This window comes from Phoxinus phoxinus (assembly GCF_949152265.1).
Source record: "Phoxinus phoxinus genome assembly, chromosome: 5".
NCBI classification, from domain to species: Eukaryota; Metazoa; Chordata; class Actinopteri; order Cypriniformes; family Leuciscidae; genus Phoxinus; species Phoxinus phoxinus.
The window spans coordinates 28,498,073-28,519,870 of record NC_136880.1 but is presented as its reverse complement, the minus strand read 5'-3'; the positions used below and the strand labels follow the sequence as shown (position 1 = coordinate 28,519,870).

At 38.3% G+C, this 21,798-nt stretch overlaps 1 long non-coding RNA gene across 1 annotated transcript in view; it reads right to left on the bottom strand.

Moving 5' to 3' along the window:
- LOC306998863 overlaps nt 1–21,788 on the bottom strand; it is a 113,160-nt gene extending 91,372 nt beyond the window's left edge. Inside the window, exons 1-2 of the long non-coding RNA XR_013797686.1 lie at nt 21,289–21,788; nt 21,050–21,177 (exon numbers count right to left, since the gene is read on the bottom strand). This is a non-coding gene — a long non-coding RNA (uncharacterized lncRNA). The remainder of the gene's footprint in view (nt 1–21,049; nt 21,178–21,288) is intronic.
- Between the last annotated feature and the right edge of the window lie 10 nt (nt 21,789–21,798).

Sequence of the window (21,798 nt, the reverse complement as noted above, 5' to 3'; positions counted from 1 at the left end):
CCAATGAGCCTATGTTGATATTAAGAATTATAATTTCCTAAATATTATTTTTGGGAGGTTGTACAACATTATTTTTTTCCACCTGAACCTTGTACTATTTTGTACAATTACAATAGTAGAGGAATTGCAATAATTATATTGTCGTTTGATAGACCTAATTGGTGCATGTCAAATTAACATCAAATTAATGTCTAAACTCACAACCGTCACTAAATATACACACTCCTATATACTGAAGACAAAGACAAAATGAGTAGATTTAAATGCAAAGATGTGTGGTCAGGTCTAGAAATAACTAATTAGTAGTTCTTAGCATCTATTCCTAACACAGGAATTATGGATCTGGAGAGAAAGGGTCCAGATGTCATGGAAACAAATCCACATGAACCGATCAAATGGCAGAGACACGAGGCAGCACAAAGCTGCAGAACGCCATTGAGACAATTCCACATGAGCTACCTGATACCATGGAAACAAATCCACATAAAGCTTGCAAATGCCGTGCAAGAAAATCCACAAAGTCAAGGAGAAATAGAAACAGATCCAGTTCAAAATGCCAAAAATACAACTTACTTAATATACAGCCACAGGTCCCTGTTGTATGAAAGAAAACATGTAACAGAGACACTCATCAATACACAATATCATGGTGAAGTGCTGTAAATCTGAAGGCTTCAACCTTATATTCATAAAAAAAATGTTTTGTGTAGACATGCTAATTATCTTCTTGTGTCCTAATGGGCATGTTAAATAGGTTTTGCTTAGACAAGCTAATTAGCTGAGCTAAAGTCACAGTGTCTGATGTGAAACAGTGTAAAAACACCTTTTCAAGAGTTAGCAAGCAGGTAAAGTGCTAAACCATCCACAAAAGACACATAAAAGAGTGTGTTCTCTACCTCTCAATCCATGACAGGATAAACATATTGCTGAATCTGGTCACCACCACTGGAGCCACTTTCTCTTCCATTAACAAGAGAACAGCCGGTTCCATTGACCCAACACCCACTGAGGCTTTCAATGTTGCTTATATTTTTAGTCGTACAATGGCCAAAGAACACAAGGAGATGTACTTTGCATATGTCAAGTGAGATTTTAATTGAATCGGTGCCCCCCATGACCCCATCTATGATCACAGTATCCTCAAGATTACATTTATTAATGAGGGCTCCATGTGTCACATTCTTTGGGGGGGAAAACAATCTTGATTAACCCAGAAATATCATTGGGAATACTTTTAAGCACAAGCTAAATAATAATTTAAGTGTAATACATTTCTGATTCTCAAAATTCCAGACACCTACTCAGGGGGAGGAATAAAAAGTGTACTTGGATATTTTTAGATGCAGTATCTGAACTTTATTGATTTTCCCAAAATCCATTTTAAGACATCTCCAATCCAGTATATGTAATAGGACCTATTATAGCAAGGTGCTATCCCCATCCAAACTCAATGCCGCACAAGTCTCAACTGTTGGATGCACAATGTCCAGATAATGCATGTTCTCCTGATCCTAGCCAGGGCACTTATGTCCTTTAAATTCAAGCAAGAAAAAAATGCCTGGACTTTTCACTGTGACCTGATTCTGCTGAGAAGTGACCTCTCATTATTTGCTATGCTAAGCCATCTCCTGTTGATCATGCACAGCTTTGCCATATGTCAGTGAGAATGCAAATAGCCACAAGTTCAGCTAATTGAGAGTACAATGATTGGTGTGGCAAACAAACACACAATGGGTCTCTTCACTGCAGCAGATTTTAAATGGAGGAGTCCTTGATAAAAAAAAAGGTAAAATGGGGTCCTTGATAAGCAAAGAGAAGTTTCTAGTAAACACAATTAGAAATTTTAAGTTATGTTTAAATGTGGTTCATTTGCTTTATAGATTTTAAGATTGAAAAAAAAAAACTCTCCTGTGGTTGATTGTTGTTGATAATGTAAAAATCTGTCTGTCAGAACGCAAAGCATGAAAACGAGTGTAAATATGTTAATTAAAATAAGATGAAATTGGTATCAACAAAATCAATTGTTCCACTGCAGAGGAAACACTGAAGCTGTATCTGAAATGGCATTTATATGCATTTACACAGACTGTTTGATAAAACTCATGTGGCATGCATTTACACTGCAAAATTACAACTGCATAAATTAAGTTATGAGATTGTTGAAACAATTTTAAGTCACAAATATAAAATGTTGGAAAAAATGCACTGATACTTTTAAACATGAAAATTAAAGCTTTAGCATAAGTTCTGCCAGGAAGACTCAATTGTTACGTCACTTATTACCTTCTCTTCTAACCAATCATGTTCTAATACTTGTGGTATAAAAGATCGGTACTTACACATGTCTGAGTTCGCAGATGCTGACGCCAACATTCACCTTCATCCTCCCCACCACCACCAAGATGGTTCCTTCCCATACCTCCCAGGGGGTCGGCTGCCCCCCTGCCTTCGTCTTCAGGCAGGAAATGCAGTTTCCGTTACCCTCGAATAGTGAGCTACGGACGGTGCCAACACCAAAGAACTTTATAACACAATACTTGCTTGCTGGGCTGTTAATAAATGAATGCTTTGTTACGTAATTTTGCCTCCCGAGTCTTTCTGGTAGAACTAAACTGTACATGCAAGTTGCAATTTAGTCATTTTTTCAACTTATTCAATCAAAAATATCTTTATCAATGTGTCATTGAATCACACGATTCTCCTCAATTCTTGTTACCCTCAATTCGCCTTTGGCTAAGCCACGCCCTAGAATGTAGATTGACCAATCACAGCGCAGCCAAAAACGAGCTCCCACAGAGGGTCCGACACTTTTTCACGGCGCTCCATAGACTTCAACACAGGCGGCTCATATTTTTGGTCTTGGCAGGCTATTACGTCGTCGTTTTATTAAAAATATGGTTAAACGTTGTGCCTGGGGCATTTGTAACACAGATACGCGTTTCCCAGAGAGGTTGGAGGGGGTGTCCGTTTTTTCCCCTTCCCAAAACTGAAGTTAAATACTGACAAGTGTCGTCTTTGGCTTAAACTGTGTGGACGTCCTCACAGTCAGCGAAACCCCTCAAGGATCAACAAGCTCACTTTTGCTCTAAGATACATTTAGCTTTTAACCTTACTGTGAAGTTATACTAGTTAGACAGTTTTATGCTGGTTTAGGTTATGATTTCGGTTCTCTGCCCTAATTGTTGATACGCTAGCACACGCTGCTAATAAATACAACTTTATACTCGCGTAGTCCGTTTGCTTTGTAAATAATAACGATTATAGAAGTGAATAGAGACCTACCCAGCTTTGCATGAACAGTGTTTCTCCTGATATTGTTAGTCCCAGCCTCCGTCTCGATTAGGATATGCTGTGGTTCATTTTTTGACTGTGACCGTTATGCTTTTGCCTCTATTTGGATGCCTTGTTGTTGCTTGCGTTTCGCCGGTATGTCTTGAATAGCCTTCCAGCGCACACTGCAGACACTTTTGCCTACTTCTATCGGACACTTTATTTGCTGCTTTATAAAAGTTTGATAAAATTTCAGCAGGAAGAGACGTCACAGCATAAGCCATGTTGATACCAAACCAGAGCCCAGATGAAGTTGTCGGAGGTAGCAACAGTAACTAAGGGGGGCGGGGCTTAGCCAAAGGTGAATTCATAGTTTTCACGTGACATCACAACCTTATAGGAACGTCCACCTTCTCTTCCTGTAGTTTAGTTCCTGTTTCCTTGTTTCTATTGCCATATTGTTAGTTTCCATATATACCCTTGTTTGTTATTATGCAGTAACAGAGTTACAAGTTATCTGAAGGTTTTACATCCAGTTACTCCGAGACTAAAGCTGCATGAACCGATGGAACAATATCAGGAGGTTTTAAATCAGGGGACAGAACAGCAGGAATCGCAATATTGCTTAAAGGTCACATGGCATGGATTATTTTATTATTTTAGAATGTTTCCTGGGGTGCCCTTAAAATGTTAGTATGTTTTGTTTGTAAAAAAAAATGTCAATTTAGAAATAAAAGTCATTTTTCCTAGCCTGATTTTAGCCTCTGATTTGAACGCTCTGTTTGAAGGGGCGTGTCTGCTGTGAGACCTCAGTGTAAACGCCCACTGTGATTGGCTGACATGCTTGCATATGAAATAGCCAGCATTACATGTGGAACTCTCTCGAAAACTTTTACTATTACAGCTATTATACATTTTTACTAGCTTTCGAGATAAACGAATCGTGAGACGTTTTTAAAGTATTTAGATCTATTCCCTTCACATAAAAGGTTGCAGTGATGAGCATTGAGCAGATGACAGTCTAATGATCGCGTGAATGAAGATCTTATCATTGCAACGCAGTGTCTGCACTCTCACTAATGCTTTCACCAATGCAAACATGAAGTAAATACAGTAAGTCGTTGTGCAGTGTAACAGCGTCATTGATTTCATAATGAGTTTTGGCAAGTGTCCCAGATAAACTTGCGCTGTGTGATTGACAGCTTGGGCGATTGGAAAGGGATTGTTCTGTGATCGCTTGTATATATTTTAATCACAGTTTAAATAAGATTATTTTCATCCTACTAAGAGAAACTATGTCAAATTGATATTTTAGTCACTGGCTTAATTTACTGATGCACAAACAGTATTGAACGATTTTGAGAGAAAGATTAACTGTCTGAACTTGAACAATTACACATCAGAAATTCACATTAACCACTGGTTCTTCAGAGGCTCGGATGAAGGAACTAAAAAAAATACTTTTGTGTTAATTTGTACAACCAAACACTGAGCAACTGCCATGCTTCGCTCGTTTGCAAGCCTGATGTCTCTCGAGGAAAAAACAATATCGCGCTGCTCATTTTCTCGTGGGCAGGACAAATTCTCTTTGCAGGCAAAGCAGAGAAAGGGGAGGTAACCTTTTCCCGTATGAGGACATATACACAAATCCGGCGAAACACGGAAGTAAAGCAGCCCCGCCATTACTGCGTGCCTTGCTGCTATGGAAGTAGCGGAAGTAGCGTGTTGGTCCCGTAGTCCTCAAAACAGTTAATTATAAAAACAAACAAAAACTTTATACAAAATACACCATGCTCTTTTTCAAATTGACATTAATCAACAACGTTGCTCTAGATGTGTGAAAACAAGTGGAAAGCGCGGGCGCGCCGCTGTCTCCTTTCCACAAGTGCTTGCTCTCCCGTGGCGTCTGTCGTTGCTATGCAACCATAAACTACGCTCTCCATGATGTCAAGGAAGTATCAGCAAAAGAATAATTGATTTCTAGCCCTTGCATTAGCTTTACTACTAGATATATTTACGGAGATGAAAAATAATAAAGCGCCCTGTACAGCTATGATCAGCTGTTCGGCCGAGCATTCAATGTTGTTACGCTGTAAACTGATCAGTTGGTTCGTTGCCGCCGCGCTCTATCACTCGCACAACAGAGCAAAATGGTTTTTAATCTTTCAATTTCGTGATTAAAATGACATTATTTGGAAGCGGATAATTTACTCACAGACAGCTCATTATGACTCAAAATGTTAGAATGCTGCACCTACACTCGATAGTGTAAAAAAGAGCAGAGCAACGCAGACCACTGCATTGACAGCGTGAAACATCAGCCAGGGCTCAGCGGAATGCCGGTCCAGCGCTGATAGAGGAATTAAATTAGAAAATAAAAGACAGTTTGACATTTTTCCTCGCATCTGTGAATTTATTTTTTAATCATTTGCTCTGAGATGAAGCAAATATATTTGTGCGGGAATTTCTCGCACTATAAAAGCTAACCTTTTTGACACATTTTTACATTAATACATTTTTTTATCAATAAATTACCTTTATCAGTAAGTTTTGGCAACTGCCTGACATCATCTACCCAATGTTCCCTTTCACCAGACATTTTCTTTCATGAGCAGGATCCGCTTTCATTGAAATGTCATAAGAGGGCACCGGCAAGTGTCACACCGTCATACTTCGCAGGCACGCAGTAATGGCGGCAGGCAAGATGGTGGCGCCCATAGAGTTCGCGGCGGATTTGTGTATAGGGAAGGTTTCCGGATTTGCCCGTCTGAGCTTTCATTTTCTCAAAAGCGGAGCAGGATTGGTTTACACCTTTCAAAACTTCTAGCCACTGGGGGACCATAGGCAGGCTAGGAGAACTCATGTTAATGTAAAAAAAAAAAAAACTCATAAATTGAAATTTTCATGCCACGGGACCTTTAAATGTGATGAATGTTAATTAATTAAATTATCTGGGGTAGGGGGGGCTCTGGTTATCTTAAGGCGTTCCTGCTAATAACAGGCTTACCATAGTGAATCAGGACAAGTCAAAAACATATTTTGGAAGAAGGATTGATGGTTATGATGATTGACTCATTTAAATTTACTTAAAATTATTTTTACATAGCCTAGTGCACCTTTAAATTCTAGACACGCGTCAAAGTCCAATGTCAAGCACTTTTTAGGTCAGGTCAACATTATAATCAGTTAACAGCATAATGTAATAATATTTTAAACATTTAATTTTAGACAACATTTCTAATTTCCTTGTCTAAATTTCAATCCGACATTGAAAATATTTCCAAACAAAGTCAAAGAATCAATTGTTGCATCTGTGAGCAACAGGCGGTCCTCAATTATTTTATGTTTTAAACTAATTGGTTGAAAGAATGGTTCTATTATAAGGAGAGTTGCCACCTACTGGTGTTGTGTATCAATGTTACGTGCAGAAAGAGTCACCAGAAAACCCCCACCACTAATGCAAAGCCAATCTGGAAATCCACAAAACACAGATAAGCAGTGATACAAACAGTGAAAATACCTAGTGCTGGGGGACCATACAAGCACTCTCAGAACATCATTCAACCAATCAAATTTGAGGACCTGTAAAGGATCCACTGCATGCAAGTTTGAAGAGAACCCAAGGGCAGTTTTTTTTACTAAATGTAATCAAAGATAAATAAAGGCATGACCTCGACACGTGGACATGAAAGCTTACATGGTTACACATGGTTACACAAACAATACTTAAACACATGGCAAACATGAGGGCTTAAATACAAAAGGACTAATGACTAGACAAGGGACACCTGTGAACAATCAAACAATGAACTAATGACATGATACATCAGACAAGGGAACACATGGCAGGATCACATGACTAACACAGGGAATCACATGACATGAAACATGAACCAAAACAAGACGTGACAGGACCAGAACTAATTGTAGTATAATATTCGTTAATAAAAATGTTAAATGAAATTTTACTAATTTGTCATTTTCATGTTTTAGCTGTGAGTCTGGAGGGTCAGAACATATTTAAAACCTCTGGTTTAAAAACAAAGAAAGCCTGTAGCATTTATGCATATCTAGAAAGAAGGAATGTTAATAGTAAATGTGAAGTTGATAACTTGCTACTCTTATTATTTATGGCAGCGTTCATATTGCTTATTGGATTGAAGAACTGTCACAGACAGCTAATCCAATATTGAAATGTCAGCTGCTTGATATAATCTATGTACTGCTATGTTTCCATGCAGAATTATGCATTTATGAGAAAAATGTTTTCCAACACGTCCAGACATGATTGGTTGAAATGTCTTTACACCTTATGTTCATCAAATCGTGCCAGTTTATTTATGTCACATTCACCAAGTGTGAACTCCCCCTCTAGATCTGAACAGACACCGAGCCAAACACTCTCCTGCTCTCTCTTGAGTAAAAATGCAGACAGTGAGTCGATGTCTAGATCACAGACAAGCAACAATCCCTCAGCATATTACATTGCTTGAAGTCATCAGTGATTTGCCTAGCTGTGAATACAAAACAAGGCACATTGTCTCTAAGGAAAACTGAATGATGAAGTTCATTGGTAGCTTATTAAATGCCAGAACATCAATTCTTTTCCAGATCAGCAGTGCTGCTATTCATTTCAAAGTCAATTTTCGAAATTCACAACGCATTTCTAAGTGAAACAGGACATTTAATAACAAATAAAGTATTGTGGGAATTGATGGAATAGTGAATAGTGGGCATGATACAGAAATGACTCCTGATCAAAGGAAAGTTTGCTCGAACAATGGTGATTATGAAAAATTCACTTTTAGGTGTTTGAACACCAATGTGTGTCAAGAGAACAACCAGCCTTCATTTTCAAAGGAAATGTCACAACAACAACAACAACAACAAAAAGTTTTGTATGTTTTGTACCAATCATTTTGCACAGGACTGCTTCACAAACGAGGGTATTTTTAACGCTGGATTTTCAAAAAGGCTGATTCTGAAAGATTCAAATTTCATTCAGTATTCAGAAACAATTACTGTGCAATTCCACGTAGCTACAAGGGACCATAGTCAGCTCGTTCAATGTTAAATGCGTTCTGAAAAGAATACACAGTAAAACAAACGGGCTCCAGTCCAGTCCATTATTGCAATACGGTATGTAACACAAATGCAATAGCATAAAAAGCAAGATGACATTGACAACCTTATAAGTAAGGGATAATGTACATCCAGTCGGCTGTTATCTGAGAATAAACCCCGACAGAGTGATGAGGATGAGCGGATTATCCCGCTTATTACATGGCTACTAGCCACGCAAGTAAATAATTAGAGACAAAAGTCTAAATAGGCTAGCTCTTTAAACGCAAAGTTTCCGCGGCAAGTTCAAACTAGCCGGACATTTAAGGGATACGGTATACAGAATTTCGCCACATAAATAATTATTGCGATTGTTTTAAAATCGTACCCGTTTGTTATCCTATAATCCAACAGTGTACAACTCAATAGTCACAAAATGGCAGCAGCTGCGTTTGTATGAAACAAGAGAGAGTGAGTCCACGATACTGGATGGCATAATTAAATAACTGTACACAAAATATTGATTCGACTGAATTTTATTAGCTCACCAAAATCAAAACTTCCACGAAGAAAAACATTCCTAGCAAGAGTATAACGGTGCTGACTTCAGTAACCCGGAAGAGCCTGCGTTTTGAGCGGTTGTTACATGGGAATAACATACGGCTAGATGGCGCGATTGACCAATCAGAATTAGGGCTGAAACGATTCCTCGAGTTACTCGATTACAAAAATTCCTTGAGGCAAAAACTCTGCCTCGAAGCCTCGTTAAATTCCTATGACGCGCACTATACGGCACGCGCAGGGATGTGATTGTTTCACACGGACCGTTGTTCAAGCGCACCATAGCGCGATACATTTCGAATTAAGTTGGCGCGATGGGGGAGAGTAAAGATGTCCATAAACAGCAGAGAATGTCTAAAGTTCAGCATCTCAATCGACTCCATGTTGTTTCACCTAACGTCGCTGAAACAAGGTAGTAGCCTAAGCCTATACATTGATGTTCGCTGATTTTAATCCCATACTGTATTTTTTAGCGATGTCGTGATGCGATTTTACTAGATATGATGTTTAGCTGTGATGTTTTTAAGTAGTAAACATATTCACGTTCAATTGCAAGAGAGTTACCCCTCACACACACACGCGCGCATGCACCCTCGTCTCTCTCACGCGCCAGTCAGACCAATTGCGGCAATGCATCACATATGCTCAAACTTTTATGTAGCCACGCAACAATAATTTCAGCATGCATTCACTGTATACACCGGGACGTGATGGAGGAACAAATATTGTATTGCGGTCTTTGCGAGACCTTGTTTGTATGTCACGTGACTCACGTCTGCCAAATAGTATAGACAACAACAAAAAATGAAACTCCCCAGCCTGCTTTTCCAAATCCACTCGTACTTTTGGGGAAGACATTATAATCGGCTACCAAAATAATTGAGCATAGAACATTTTCAATTAAACAAAAAAATATAATACTACAAAACGTGCTAATATACTTCAACTAGCCTTCTATTTAACAAAATGCATATTTGCAATAAAACATTCCCCTTTTCAAAGCTACACTATGTGTAGGTGTCTCCAACACATGCAATTTGAAGCATCCGTTTGATTTTTCGAACGGATGCTTCACCTAAAATGCACCGTGATGCAAGCCAACTGCAGAGTTCTATTGAAAATGAATGTATGTATTTCTGCCGTACCAAACTGCAATGAAGCAACTGGTCTGACTGGGTCGTCACTCTTCCTCACGCACAGCACAGAGCACACGTGCGCGCGCACACACACACACACAATTTACAGTAAGTTGACTTAACTGTATTGTTATATAATTGTTGGCACTGGCACTTATAAACACTAAATGGGTAAAAATGGCAATAAATAGGCTTAGTTTTGGAACCAAATGTTGGAGTTGGAATAAATACCTGTTTTTTTGGAGAAATAAAAGCCAAATGCTTGATCATTTTACAGCCACATCATTTTCGTTATGCATTATTTGTTTTGGTTGTTTAAAAAAAAAATGTGTAAATAATTATCCGATTACTCGATTAACCCTTGTGCATTGTTCAAATTCCCATCCTTTCGTTATGTTCGTGGCTGAAAACAGCCACTACTTTAAACTGCTGTAAAAATTGATCAGATAAATATTTTTTTGCCATTTTTTTTGCATAAATCTATTAATCAACATCAGTTCTGTTCAAAACTACTAAATGTTTTTAAAAAAAATCAAGATTTTAACTCTTTAATTGCCAAATTCATAAATTATGTCACTGATTTGGGAGGGGAAAAAACACAAAATTACTTATTTTCAATATAAAATGTGATTGTGGACTGGATTTTTTTTTACCTTTTATCACAGTCTTGGACATGTCAAAGATTAGAAACAACATTGGTTTTGATGCATTGTTAGTTTTTGTGCAGCATCAGATTTTTACTTTTTCTCCCTCATTTACTGTTCGTGGCTGTTTTTGCCCCATTGACTTCCATTATAACCACATTTTTTGATTGCAAAGCCATGACACCATAAAATCATGCATTTTTGATTGTTGGTGGTTTTCCCTGTTGGGAAGAGGTAAAATTTGTAATTTTTACTGTTGATAACCAGGTGGCACCATTAACCCTTTAGATAGGCCTGTGCAAAAAAAAGCTTAGTTTCTGGCTTTTACATGGAGTCATATGGAGTATAATAGCATAATAAAGTGTGTGTGTGTGTGTGTGTGTGTGTGTGTGTGTGTGTGTGTGTGTGTTGTGTGTGTGTGTGTGTGTGTGTGTTTGTGTGTGAGAGAGAGAACTCACCTTGATGCGTCTGAGAAAATCAAAATATGCACCTCAGAACTACATGGAGTAAACAAAAACAAAGTAAGTGTATTTATGCATCTGCTGCCTTTTGATGGTGAGAAATGCAGACTAAACAAAAACAAAGCAAGTGGATTTGAACACTTGCATGCAAGCCTGCTGGTCATTTGATGGTGAGAAGAGCAGGCAACATGAGAAAGGGCTTGACTTGTAGTGAAGTTTTAGAGATGATCATGCAGCCCGACCCCTCCAGCGAGCTGCAGGATGTATTGTCTTCTCCCTCTGACACCACAGACTCAGGAGAGGCAGATCCTGATTTGGATGTGGCACCCTCATCATCCTCTCTAGCTTCCACTGAAGGCGAGGAGGATTCGGAGGATCCTGGGTCTGGGTGGATTGGGAGAAACGGCGAAGTGTGGTTTTCCACCAACGCGGAGACAACTCCCTTTCTTCAGCCTGCCAGAGGCGTGACTTCATGGCCGACGCGCTATGCCATCGCAAGGGTCCAGAACATCGATTCTTTGTTCAATCTGTTTTTTACGGGCGCCGCACAATGAGAAACTGGACCGGGGTGGACTCCACAGATCTCCGTGCCTACATGGGGCTACTGATTTTGGCCGGCGTCTACAGGTCCAGAGGGGAGTCCATACGTTGCCTGTGGGATGATCACAGTGGTCGTGCGATTTTTAGAGCCACCATGTCCCTCTCAAGATTCAAGAAATCACCAGAGCTCTGCGTTTTGGAGGTTGGTCATGCTGACAATGAGGTCAATCATCTCGTCGGCCCTGGAGTCGACTCTGGCAGGCTGAAGAAAGGGAGTTGTCTCCGCGTTGGTGGAAAACCACACTTCGCCGTTTCTCCCAATCCACCCAGACCCAGGATCCTCCGAATCCTCCTCGCCTTCAGTGGAAGCTAGAGAGGATGATGAGGGTGCCACATCCAAATCAGGATCTGCCTCTCCTGAGTCTGTGGTGTCAGAGGGAGAAGACAATACATCCTGCAGCTCGCTGGAGGGGTCGGGCTGCATGATCATCTCTAAAACTTCACTACAAGTCAAGCCCTTTCTCATGTTGCCTGCTCTTCTCACCATCAAATGACCAGCAGGCTTGCATGCAAGTGTTCAAATCCACTTGCTTAGTTTTTGTTTAGTCTGCATTTCTCATTATCAAAAGGCAGCAGATGCATAAATACACTTACTTTGTTTTTGTTTACTCCATGTAGTTCTGAGGTGCATATTTTGATTTTCTCAGACGCATCAAGGTGAGTTCTCTCTCTCTCTCTCTCTCACACACACACACACACACACACACACACACACACACACACACACACACACTTTATTATGCTATTATACTCCATATAACTCCATGTAAAAGCCAGAAACTAAGCTTTTTTTTGCACAGGCCTATCTAAAGGGTTAATGGTGCCACCTGGTTATCAACAGTAAAAATTTTAATTTTTACCTCTTCCCAACAGGGAAAACCACCAACAATCAAAAATGCATGATTATATGGTGTCATGGCTTTGCAATCAAAAAATGTGGTTATAATGGAAGTCAATGGGGCAAAAACAGCCACGAACAGTAAATGAGGGAGAAAAAGTAAAAATCTGATGCTGCACAAAAACTAACAATGCATCAAAACCAATGTTGTTTCTAATCTTTGACATGTCCAAGACTGTGATAAAAGGTAAAAAAAAATCCAGTCCACAATCACATTTTATATTGAAAATAAGTAATTTTGTGTTTTTTCCCCTCCCAAATCAGTGTCATAATTTATGAATTTGGCAATTAAAGAGTTAAAATCTTGATTTTTTTAAAAACATTTAGTAGTTTTGAACAGGACTGATGTTGATTAATAGATTTATGCAAAAGAAATGGCAAAAAAATATTTATCTGATCAATTTTTACAGCAGTTTAAAGTAGTGGCTGTTTTCAGCCACGAACATAACGAAAGGGTAGTGAATTTGCCCAGAGTGTACTGTTAAGTTTTTGAAAATTTTCAAAGCATTTTCCTAAAATATGTGTAAAAATAAGCTTTGTCACCAAAAATCATTCCATTTGCTGAAACACGGAAAAAGTTATGGCCAAAATAAGACTCAAAAATACCCCATAGTGGCTGAAAACAGCCCCAACAGCACATAAGGGTTAATCGACCGATTAAGTGCTAGATTAAACGATTACAAAAAGAATCGATAGCTGCAGCCCTAATCAGAATCAAGTATTCCACAGAGCAGGGTAATAATCATAAATAACTAAACTATACCTGTTCTATCTCCATGCAGCATATATTCTCTGGCTCTCTTTAGGCATCTTACAACAGTTCCCACACGAGCACCTCTACAGCGATTTATAGATCATCATGACGGAACATGCTAATCGATGACTTGAAGAGCACCTTGTCAAATACATAAATTAACCATTTAGAAATGTCCTGTTGGATTGTACATGTTGTCACTTCTTCTTGAGTCTCTCCATCATTGTCCGACTCCGGTCCAAACATATAAGGCTGAACACCACTACTGACAGTTTCTGACATTTTCAGTGCGTGAGATTGTCCGGTTTTGTGGTTTCGTGCCGGAGCATGAGCTCTTGAATTTCTTGAAAGGGGGCAGGGAGCACCAGCTCATTTGAAAAAATTATCTGTGGGTGTTTTGAGCTAAAACTTCACATGTACACTCTGGGGACATCATAGACTTATTTTACATCTTGTAAAAAGGGGCAATATAGGTCCCCTTTAGATAGCTATTCGGCTACTTGTTAACATTAAATCAATAGCCTGCATGGCCAAAGTGAAGTCAATGGAAAGGTATTTTGTGTTCTTATTAAAGCTGCACGATTAACTGTTAAAAGATTGTGATCACAATTCATACACCCATGCAATCTCCTTCCTAAAAGACAACGATCGCCCGTGTCTATTAAAACTTTTTTTTTAAATCACGGTAGGACATTCAGCTCTGCATTGGCGCTGCCGCTGACCCAGAGAGAGTAGTGGCCATGTATATAAAACAGGTCCACATTCTTTATCCACACAGTATGATTATTTCTGTTACAAATATTCATATTTTCACAGAAGATCTGGGATAAAAAGTTTATAGTTTGGATATGAATACTGATGTCTATGGAAGCGAACAAAATAGAGTCAATCACCTTTTTAAAGTAGCATGGCATGGCGGTTTTAAATAGTGATTGTATCATTATGCCACCAGGTGGCAACAAGAGACTGTTAAGAAATGCATTTGTTATTGAATCATTCAAGAGATTTGTTCAAAAACGCTGATTCATCCAGTAATGAAACAATAGAGTATTTATGACTGAGTCATTGAATCATTCATTCAATTTTAAATAATTCATTCAGATTCATTAAACATTTCAAATAGACTGCAGCAATTAACATTTTTCAGAACCTTTAGTAAATATTTTTTTTATTTAGTTCTGTTCATAATCGTGGGGAAATCGTGATTCTCAATTTATCCAGGATCGTGCAGATTTATTAAAGATAACAAAATCTATTTCTTTGGAATAACATAGGCCGATAAATAATTTGCAATCAGAACATAATTTAGCACTTAGAAAGTAAAATGGGTCGATTTTGATTTCATGGTTTTATAAAACAAACAATACAACTTTGCCATATTAATCTTAACATATGCGTCATCATGACTTATATGATGTAGAATTATGAGTCAGCTATGACGATAGTGCCGATTTGGTGGCATTGTACATCTAACAAAGATTCCTCCTCTCTGCGACATCGCAGGTCATAACCTGAGTGCTTTACTGTAAGTCAATGAAAAGCCGCATCTTCATCGCTGAAGTTATATCAGTGTCTGAAATATGAAACATCAGTTATCCACTTCAACAAATCACAAAAGACAGGGTCTGGAATGAACTGAATAACCTTGATAGAGGCAAGCGTCATGCTCATGTTTTGTTTTCACCTAGACAAAGAAATGCAGCACTTTTAATAATGTCTAAGGGCCAATACGTTTGAAAGAGACAAAATTCAATTAGTGCAAGCCACATCTCCACCTCCTCTGACAGGAACTTGGTTGTTAGGCAACACCAAGGACATTCCATTCTCTCAGCCAGCGCAGTTACTTCCAAACGATTCAGCAAATAAAAAAAAGTGTCTGTGAGGTGGTAGCAGCCAGTCTCCCCCCAGACAAAAGAAGAGGCATTCAGACGCTGCATGACTTCTCTTGCTGTGCAGCCTTACTTCTACCTAAGAAGTCCACAAAGTCTTTCAAAGTGTAGTCTTTCAGAGAGAAATAGATTCGGTCAATCAAACAGCCAAGAGTGAAAAAAAAAAGAAAGAAAAGTAGGCCCTAAGTTAGATATGTAAAGCAGAGAATATACATTATGCTTAATCAATGACCAATGCTATATTAGAAATACTCTGCACGTAAAATATTTGTTTGAAATGTTTGGGGTCAGTAAACCCGTTTTAAACTAAATTAATAATTTTATTCCGCAAGGCTGCATTAATTTGATCAAAAGCAACAAAGGCTTATATTGTTAGAATTTTTTTATTTATTATTTCAAACAAATGCTGTTCTATTAAAAAGAAAAATCACGGTTTCCACAAAAATATTAAGCAGAACAACTGTTTTCAATAGATAATAATATGAATTGTGTCTTGAGCATCAAATCAGAAAAATAGAATGATTTCTGAAGGATCATGTGAATCTTAAGACTGGAGTAATGATGCTGAAAATACAGCTTTGCCATCACAGGAATAAATACATTTTATATATTAAAATGATTTTATTTTAAAAATAGTTTCACAATATTACAGTTTTTATTGTATTTTTGATCAAATAAATGCAGCCTTGTTGACCATAAGAGACTTCTTTCAAAAACATTAGGAGAATCTAACCGGACCCAAACATTTTAATCATTTTATGTGTGGGTATATACGGTCCTGTTCAGAATTATTGGCACACTTGGTAAAGATGAGCAAAGGTGGCTGTGAAAATAAATGTTCATTGTTTATCCTTTTGATTTTTCATTCACAAAAATCTAACCTTTCATTGAAGTAAAATCATTAATTCCCACTTCCACCATCAGGGCATTACTTTGGCAGTTCCAATCAACTGGAGATGTTATGAATCTACCTGGAAGAGGGCATGTGTCTATCTTGTATTACTCTGCGGTGCAGAGATTAGTTATTTTAGATAGTTTGAGTGGCAAAAGACTTTTGGTCTTGTTGAGTCTTGGGGTCAAAAAGCCTTAAAAAAAAAATCAAACAGCACCTACATGACCACAAGCTGTTTGGGAGGGTTTCAAGAAAACAAATCCTGTGCTCTCATCCAAAAACAACAATATTCAGCCAAACACCACTGGAACTTCAAATGGGACCGGGATCTATGGTCAGAATCAGATGAAACCAAAGAAGAAGAAAAAAAAGAGCTTTTTGGCAGCAAACCCAGAGGATGGATTTGCTGCCACGGTTAAATATACTGCTGAATCTTTAATGTTGTAGGCCTGAGGTCCTGGACACTTTGTTCAGATACATGGCACCATGGATTCTATCAATAAAATACAAATAAAAACCTGACTGCCTCTGCTAGAGATCTTTTAGTGGGCCGTGGCTGGATCTTCCATCAGTACAACGACCCAAAACAATTATGGCCATCCCACTCCCCTGACCTAAACCCTATAGAAAAATTGTATGGTGAACTGATGAGTGCTCCAACATGGACCTGGGATTTTGAAGGATCTGGAGAGATTCTATCATGGCAGCATTCAGTTTTTTAGCAATTTAAGCTAGTAGCTAGCTACTGTACTGAGTAGTAGATCTTCTGTGTGATCAGACCAGACGTGCTTAGCCTTCACTGCCCACATGCATCAATAAGCCTTGGGAGCCCATGACCCTGACACTTGTTCAATAATTGTCCTTCCTTGCACCACTTTTGTTAGGTACTAACCACTGCAGTGCATACTGGGAACACCCCACAATACCCAGTTGTCTAGCATCACTATTTGGCCTAACACATGAAATCAAGAACTGACTGTTCACTTGCTGCCTACTATATGACAAGCACCATTGTAACAATATAATCAATGATATTCACTTCACCTGTCAGTTGTTTTAATGTTGTGGCTGATCAGTGCATACATACACTTCTTATTTTCAAGCCGTGAAGCATATCCTGAAATGCAGTATGCAAATCTTGTCATGCTAATCTCTTTTGCATTTAAAGGGCACCAGGATTTAACTTTAATTTCCTGCCAGTTCCACATGTTGATGATGGACTGTCTGTTCCAGCATAACCAAGAATTAATAATCACCATACAGTGTTGTGACTGTTAAGGCCGGGTATGTTTTTCTTATTAATTATGCTAATGTATGACAAGACTCCTTTCTAATTACTTCACTGTTGGAGGAGTGGGTCTATGCAGTGAGTCAGGGGATAAGGAGGCTGGGCTATGGGTGGGTAGACAAAGAGATTGTTTTGATCATGCCATTTTAGCAGTCGTAAGGCTCAAGGACACATGCACAAGTTTTTAAATAGATTAAAAATATGTTGGTGAATCTAAAGCTGTCAATTGAATAAAACTGCAAATTAATGACATGATGTGTGGATTAATGACAGTATTTTCCTGTGGTAACATCTGGGTTGTGATGAGTCACAAAAACATGAAAATGGAACTGCTCTGGTTGGAAAATGTATAGCCTTATGAGACAATAAAGAGATTGGGGAAAAAAGAATGAAGATGGGGAATGGAATCAGCACATTGCACTGGCCAGAAAGCAAGGTTAACTCTCGGTTGATTGAACCAATCTTGCTTACCTGAGGTATGCAGGTTCCTAAACCGCGGTCTGGAGTAAGTTCAGTCAACCCGGAGTTAACCGTGACCACGAAAAAACATTCTCAACACAGCGCCGAATTCAGGAGTCACCACGGAAATGGACACAAAGGCTGCATTTAAGTCCAGGTTATCTTAATCAAAGCAAGGCAAGCCTGCAACCTTAGCCGAAAAAAGCATAACCATGCAGTACGCAGAGAAGGAGACAATTGTTTTTTTAATGGATGTCAATGGAGAGGCTTCACTATGCTGAATAAACTGCGTTTGAGAGGAAATGACTAATCATTTAATTAATTGACACCCCATCAGCTAATCTTTAATATGTTTGCTCCGAGACATTCATTTTGGATTGATCTATTTTTAGAGTTTACACCAAAAAAATTAAGTCATAAGAGAATTTATGGACATTTGCACGACAGGTATGATGAGTTTACACTACAGCACTTCTCATTCACTTCTATGTTATCTGCCAACAGTGATTGACTGTCGCATAAACATGGTATCATCGATTCTACCAAATACCAACAAATAAAAAAAAATCTAAACCTGACTGCCTCTGCTAGAAATCTTATAATGGGCCGTGATTGGATCTTCCATCAGGATAATGACCCAAAACAAACATGGCCATGCAAAATGTATGCATGATACAGTTTACCGCACTTCTCATTCATTTCTATGGTATCTGCAAACAGTGATTGACTGACTGTCGCATAACTCTCAACAAAATTCAATGACGTCAAGGCTGTAATGTGATTGGTTAAGTAAGCCGTTATGCTTTCTCCAATGGTAGAGCCACAGACCCTCGTATCTCCCAATAATAAGACCATCTCTGTTTTTATGCCCTTCCCTCACTAACTTCCCTCCATCTCATTCATTCAGATGCATGTCATTGCTTACGCTCCATGAGTGCCCACTACTGGCGGTTACAGTTTTAAAAAAATTCCTTATGAATTTGTTTTACGTACCATTCTATAGGCCTTTATGTATACTATTGGGAGAAAATAGAAAAAATTGCTTCTGCCTAAAGTGTACATCTTGAGAAGACTCACTCCCACGGTCGAAATCAAGGGGTCCAAATAAAATTTCCTTGCCCACCTTTCCTTGACAAAATGGTGGCGGGGATTCCCCCGAGAGGAAGTGCTTAGGGAAGTTTGCAAGTGAAAGTGGATATAAAAGCAGCCAAAGAAGAAGCGTGTTATACTTCTTTTGTTTAATGGTAATCTATTCTTAGCACATATTGCCACCTAAGGGGCAATTGTGGAATTTTGTTTTATCTTTTCTTAATGTTTTTATCTTTAATACGGTTTTTGTATTGAACAATAATTGTATTTTAAAAGAAAGACTAATTGAACTAAAAACAAAGATAATATGGCTGTATAGGTTTAATTTTTTTTTTTTTATGTTTAGCCTACACATTCAATCTGCAAGCAATCACACAATTACCACATGGCACAAGCTGATTGCTCTGCTGATTCTGCAGCCAACCTTTAAATAGTGCCTCTAAAACTGTCCACTTCCTCCAGCTCCACCTGTCCATATCTGCTACGACAATTTATGCACGTCTACTCATGCAGTATACTGCACATATTGCATGCTCACAGCAGTGTGTCGGTGTATCTCTATAGGCAGCAACAACAAGTCCCTACTTGCTCTGCAGCAGCGTAGCAGATCTAGTCAACAAAGACCAAATATGTAAACACTGCCATTTTCATTAACTTGGCAAAAATAATTCAATAGATGTCTTGATTGAAATATTCCGCCAATTATTTATTTCAGACATTTAAAAAAAACATTAACTTCTGGTGGAGTGGTGGCCCTAGACTATAACAGATGACACAGCCCTGTCACTATATCCTGCATGCCTCATCCTGTCATTATGTCTGCTTGTCAATCTGGTTATGTTCATGTATGTTGTTCTTATTTTACGACTCATGGTACCAAAAAATGAATAAGCCTGGCAGATGGACAAATAACCCACTCACTAGAGAATGGCACATATCAAACAACCTCAACAAGGGAGATTACTGGATTGTGTTATAAAATATCCTTCACTTAAATAAACCAATTCATTTTCCTACATGAAAACACCTCTGTGTAAATAAAAAATAAATAAAAGTGTGACTAAGAAAATCAATTCATCAGCCCTAATTACAAATATATAGCCTACTTCAATTTTGTTATTGCAAACCCTGGACAAACTCATGCAAATGTGAAACTCCCAAGGGCCTAAATAAATAGCTATGCTGGTTACTATAAATTCTCAGCATTGGGAGGAACTGGTCATAAATAATGTATTATACAGTTAAATGGAGAGGATATTAAATTAATTAGACTGAAATGACCTGCCACAACTCTTGAATATTCAGTGAGCTGCTTTTCTCTTTGTCACTTGTCCAGCTTCTATGACTTGTATGGCAATGCACGCTACCTGCCAACACACAGTTGAGTTTGTTTATTTCAGGTAAATGTCAGACTAATGACTTTCCTTAAAGGTATGGTTCACCCAAAACAATTTATTCTGTCATAATTTACTCACTCTAAAGTTTTCCCAAACCTTCTAACTGTATTGGATCTGACAGTAGCTGCATCACAAAATGCAAGTATGCTAAATTATTTCATGACACTTTGTCTTATATGGATTTTTTTTTTTTTAAAGAAAAAAAAAGAAAAAAAAATGTTGTTGTTGTCCAAACTAATTTATTAATTAAATGTTGGTCTAAAATAGAAGAAAGTATTGGATGGTTTTAAAAGAATCAGAATGTATTTGTAGGCCTATAGACCATTTTATGGTGATTGGCAGCTTTTTCACATCCTTTGTGAAAATCTTTTTGCACATTTTCAAGAATTAATTTGATTGTAATTTGATTTCAAACCAATTCTACAAGTCATTCATACTTATTTGTGAATATGTTTGACTGATTCGTTAAAAAGAACTGACTTCAAAGAATGATTTGCAATTAGACATCTGGCAAGGAAATGATATGACCTGGAAAACACCATTGAAAATGTCCAAATATTTGTTCTTGACCTTTTCACCTATTAAGATAAGAGCACTCTAGATGGAACATAATAAACATAGGCTATAATTCAACAACTTTCAGAACTCACTTCATCTCCAGTCCACAAAGGCATGGCTCGTTCCAAAACTTCGGCAACTTCTGGTGTCAGATAACACAGCCGTCCACAATGACCCAACGCCGACGCGGCGTCCAGAAACTGGAGCCTAGTAAGTTAGCCTATATAAGGGAGATGGATAGTATTGCGCAAACACCAATTGAAAAAAAAAAAATCAGTCATAAACACATGAAAACTAATGATAAGTGTAAACCGTGGAACAATTCTCAAACCTCGTGATGTTGTGTTGAGCAGGACAGCTGGTGCCACTTTGTAGACATGTTCTCCGTGTAACGTTAACGTTATAGGTTTTCTAAACATTTCAGTCCGAGCAGTTAGTAGGCCTAGTTTGTTTTATGAGCATGCCTCAATGATCGCAGACGTTATAGACGGATTTAACTAAAAACCAATTAGAGTAACAGACGATGTATCTCAATTGCTAGATTGATGCTTTCGTCATTCTTTTTGACGTGAATCGATCGAAACGGTCTGCATAACTTACGTGTAACGTTAACGTTACAAACCGGACTCTGCTAACGTTAGTCAACAACTCACTGAATCACCGCATAACGTTACTTCCCTACTATATAGTAACGTTATATATCCATACTTCCCTACATCAGTAACGTTATTCATAAGGGTATTCATAAAAGAGTAACGTTAGGCGAGGAGTTCCCGGATGACCTAACGTTACTGCTTATGCCCAGATTCTGAAGCACCCATCGACGCCGGATACTTTTCTA